Consider the following 5,000-nt stretch of genomic DNA (forward strand, 5'->3'; position numbering starts at 1 on the left):
AAAGAAATTCTCTGTGACTTTGACATGTGAATTTCTTTTTTTTTAAATTTTTTTTTACAATTAAAATCTGAATTACTGTAATATTTTGCATATTGTTAAAACTGTAACTTTAATTGTAAAAAAAAGATTTTTAAATAAAAAAAATTCAATATAAAGACAAAAAAAATTATTCATTCTAAAAATATACGGTTATAATTTGTTTACATTTATACTGTATATTTCAACCTTGTTGAAATTCTTTCTACTCATAACCATAAGCCGGATCTCTTCGGATTAGCCTGCAAAGTTCCAGCTATCTACAAATTTTCTTGTTTCAAATACATTTTCCCTTACAAATTGCACCACCAATAAATCTGGTAAAACACTGAATGGAAGAGATAAAAGTGGCTTGCTTTCCCTTATTCTTGATTTAGTTTCAAGGTTTCTCCATTGCCTAGTATCCATGAAATAACAGTTGTATGTTTAAATATTAGTCCTTCATCAGCCTGAAGAGAGTTCCCTAGCATGTTTTAGTTTATTGAATTTTCTTACCTTAAAAGGGTCTTAGAATTTCATATAATTTATTATAACAATTGTCATTCAGATATATACCATTTTATAAATTCTTGGAATAACTCTTAATTGGTCACCATGTATAATCTTTGTTAGTTTACTGTGTTCAATTGTCTAGAATTTTGTTCAAAGTTTTTTTATGTTTGGTAAAACTGACAGAAGCTTTTTTGTTATCTTGATGCTTTTGTCTTATTTTTATGTAAATGTCTCATCATTATCAAGCTTTTGTTCCCATATTAAGGAAGACTTTATAAAATCCTAGCAGTAATTCTAGCTTAAGATTCTACTACAATTCACTACTGAATCTTATGACCATGGATATACTTTGCAGTGTTTTTAAGTTATGAAATGAGTGTCAGTATATGTATATATTCAGATTTTCCATTTATTTGTGAATTAGATTTCAAGGCTTTTGTATTTTTATAATTTCTTAATAAATACAAATTGCCTGAATTTTTAAATATGAATGGAAAAAAAAAAGCTGTACACATCCTTGGCCAGGCGTGGTGGTGCACGCCTGTAGTCCCAGGCAGATCTCTGTGAGTTTGAGGCCAGCTTGGTCTACAAAGTGAGTTCCAGGCCAGCTGGGGCTACAGGGAGACCTTGTCTCAAAAAATCCAAAAAAAAAAAAAAAAGAGGAGTGCAGGAGTTTGGTTCTCAGTACCCATGTCCAGTGACACACAACAATGTGTAACTGCAATTCCAAGGGAACCACCAACACCCTCCTCTGGCCTTTGCAGGGACCTGCACACTCAGATCATTAGGCTTGACAGCAAGCACCTTTACCTGCTTAGCTATCTTGCCAGCTCATGGTTCTTTGATCCTAAAGTACTAATATTAATTATCAGGTATTATATAAGACCCAATAAATCTATATGTATATATGTAAGTTATATAATGTCTGCAAAGGCTTAAAAAGGCACCAGTGACTTTGGATTCTTGTCCTGCAAATAAGACTGGAATTCACAGACTACATAACGTATGTTTTAGAGAGAAGTTTATTATAGATTCATCATTAGGAGCTTAAGAGGAAGAGAAGGCAGGGTGCCTGTATAGCAGGTGCAGGTCCCCAGGAATGGTCTACCATTGAGCTGCTTGTCTAGGGGCTTTTTAAAGGGCTTATGTTAGAAACTGGGATGAGACATGGGAGGGAGACAAGCTGGTCAGTCCAGCTGGCCCAACCATAACCTGTCTCAGTGCCTCCTCTCAGCTTCAGCCATATTCTCATGTATAGCTTCCAAGCAAAAGTAAGAGGTAACAAGGAACCAGTAACCAGAACATTCTTTTGACATTCTTGACCTCCCAAAAGGATATGCTCAGAGCTGCTGCTTCAGGGTCTGAAGGGAACTAAATAGTATAAAGAGAAGAGATTGGGCAACATAGAGTTAACTGGACAAACTTCTTTGGAAGGTCAGAAGCAAGTTGGATGAATGTCATGAAGTTCCTTGCACACAAGGAGCTGTGTGGAGGTATTGGCCAGCACACTGACACCACAACCTTCATCTTGAGCTTGTTATTCCAAAGCCCAGGATGTCCTTGAAGATAGTCAGTAGCCATCACAGGACTTTGTGCCTAGACAGTAACTGGGGAAAAGGAGCTGGGAAAAACGTTGTGTCCTGTGAGAAATCACTACTGTGTTTCTGCTTCTCATGCTGTAATTGTTTTGCAAGGCCAATAAAAGGAAAAGCAAAAGGGCACTCAGGGCTCTCCCCCTGGAGGTGCTGAGCCCTCTGCTGTCTTTGAAATAAGCATTCCCTGTGTCTGTGGTTACTTTCGGTGCTGAACCTCTATAAGGGTCCCTGCCCTGTCTGACCAGTTTCTATCTCCTGTTCTCATCACTAATTAGAATAACCTAAATCATTGTATTCCAACTGGAGTTGTATTTTGGTTGTAATTCTTAGTGGTCTAACATTTTTATATCACTTGATTCTCGACTTTCTTTAGCTCAAGATAATACAATGTTAAAGTAGCACATTTTAAACTCTTACAGTTCCTTTGCATAGCTATTCTTTAATATCACACTACTCAGGGTAAATCTTAATGTGTAGAAAACTAGTGGCAATATAACTAAACTTTGTCCACGATTTTCTCCCATTAAAAAAGAGAACCCCAGCCAGGTGTGGTGGCCCATGCCTTTAATCCCAGCACTTGGGAGGGAGGCAGAGGCAGGCAGATCTCTGTGAGTTCGAGGCCAGCCTGGTCTACACAGTGAGTTCCAAGCCAGCTGGGGCTACAGGGAGACTGTGTCTCAAAAACACCAAAAAACAAAAAACAAAAACAACCCCAACTGGGTGTAGTGACTTATGCCTCCACTTCTCCAGTGCTTGGGAGGTATATGTACAGGAGGTTCAAGACTAGCCATAGTAACATGAGACCCTACGTCAAAGGAAAAAAAAACCTTTATAATTAGAAAATTATCAGTTATTTTCACTTGAATATTGGGCAAAAAGATATGATCACCATTTTTATGTTCTTCCAACCTTTCTGCTGGATTCTCAGTTGCTTAGCAAAGGAAGTAAGGCAAAGAACTATTTGCTGGCGAGCTTCAACAGATGTTTGTGAAAAGAATTTGAATGTACTTCAGTCATTTTCAAGTGCAGGGTTAGCGGGGATTCAAACAAAAAAATTTCTTTGAATATTGGGCAAAAAGATATGATCACCATTTTTATGTTCTTCCAACCTTTCTGCTGGATTCTCAGTTGCTTAGCAAAGGAAGTAAGGCAAAGAACTATTTGCTGGCGAGCTTCAACAGATGTTTGTGAAAAGAATTTGAATGTACTTCAGTCATTTTCAAGTGCAGGGTTAGCGGGGATTCAAACAAAAAAATTTCTAGGAGTCTGTTTAGTCACTCAGCAATACTGATTGTAGGCAAAGGAAAAGAAGAGGGGTTGGGGAGAAGGAAAAGGAAAAGGAGGAGCTGATGAAATGGCTCAACAGGCAAAGGGGCTTGCTGCTGAACCAGACAATTGAGTTTTATTCCTGGGACCCACATGGTGGAAGGAGACCCGACTCCCAAAAGTTGTCCTCCACCCCACATACGCACAAAATACATACATACATACATACATACATACATACATACATACATAAATGCAAGGTTTTTAATTTTTGCTTTATTTTTATTGTATGTGTATGCGTTTTGCGTTCATGTATTGCACATACACCTGTGCTTGCAGTGCCTGTGGAGGCCAGAGGAAAGTGTAGGATCCCCTAGAACTGGAGTTATGGACTGTTAGCTCCCATGGGTGCTGGAAACTGAACTCAGATCCTCTGCAAGAGCAGCCAGCACTCTTCATCACTGAGCTATCTCTCCAGTCCGATGGGTTTTTAAAATTTTCTATTTATCATCATCATCATCACCATCATCCTCATCATCACCATCATCATCATCATTATTTTGACATGGTGTCCCTGTAGCCTCAACTGGCCTGGAGCTCGCTATGTAGACCAGGCTGGCCTTGAACTCACAGAGATCTGCCTGCCTCTGCGACGCGAGTGCTGGGATTAGAGGCTTGCGCAATCATGCCCTGTCTTTATTTTTGTTTTTTAAGTAAAAGGGGTGGGTCGAGAGGCTTGAGTTAGGTTAGATGATCGGGAGAGATACGAGCAAAGCATGCTTTGGGGTAAGCAACTTTTCTATACCATATCATTCATCTCTGGCAGTGCTAGACCTAAACAAGAGATGATGGCTGTGACCCAAAAAAACAAAGTCCAAGTAATGAGGAAAAGCACTGAATGGGAATAACAACAGAAAATATTTACATGAACGAAGAGGTACTATCAAGTCCCCGAAATTTTCCCACGATTCCTGCGTAGTAGCCACTGGTCTTCACATACCTCAGAGGAAAGAGGCAGAGAGCTAACAAAATATCTGCAAACCCACAGTTAGGGAATGGGTTGGAACTGGAACCCAAGCACTCTGGCTCTGCTACTCTGCGGTCCCCAGTAGGCGATTTCTGCAAGAACTCCTCAGTACTATCCAGCCACCTTCCCTTGCACTTTTTCCCTCCTGTTGGGTCTACGGGTCTGGTGGGTCTACGGGTCTGGTTACGGGTCTGGTAGAGAACATGCTCTTCCACACTTCCCCTCCATTTCTCCAGGGTAGGCACATGAGCATCCCAGCCAGGGTGCTGCAGTCCCTTACTTCCTGGAAAGGAGTGGGATCCACAGAGGACCAACCGGCCCCGCCCTGCCGCAGGGAGGAGGCCTGGGCTAGGGAGCACGTCTGACCTCTAACAGCCAAACAGCTCTCAAGTACGTGAAAAAGCCGCTTCCGGCAGGACCGGAAGCTCGGTGGGGACTCAGTGGGGACGGACTAAGAGACCCACAGTTCTCCTGGGTCCTGACGGTGCTGTAGCCCCGGAGCTAAGTGAGTGGGTTCCTTAGCCAGGGTCACGCGGGTGGCGTATGCTGTTTCTCTAGTGAAAGGGTCGCGTATCGCGAGGGTC

General features: G+C 41.3%; 1 protein-coding gene across 3 annotated transcripts in view; it reads left to right on the forward strand.

Annotated features, from left to right (window-relative positions):
- Positions 1 to 4,813: 4,813 nt before the first annotated feature.
- Mtif2 (mitochondrial translational initiation factor 2) overlaps positions 4,814 to 5,000 on the forward strand; it is a 38,656-nt gene continuing 38,469 nt past the window's right edge. For 2 of the 3 annotated variants that reach the window (XM_029558655.1, XM_008823006.3), the window contains exon 1: positions 4,838 to 5,000. This exon is cut by the window's right edge and continues 119 nt beyond it. The gene's annotated coding sequence lies outside the window, so the exon portion shown is untranslated. The other variant, XM_008823007.3, reaches the window with a different exon arrangement.

Source organism: Nannospalax galili, unplaced genomic scaffold, assembly GCF_000622305.1.
Source record: "Nannospalax galili isolate Female #2095 unplaced genomic scaffold, S.galili_v1.0 scaffold286, whole genome shotgun sequence".
Classification (NCBI taxonomy): domain Eukaryota; kingdom Metazoa; phylum Chordata; class Mammalia; order Rodentia; family Spalacidae; genus Nannospalax; species Nannospalax galili.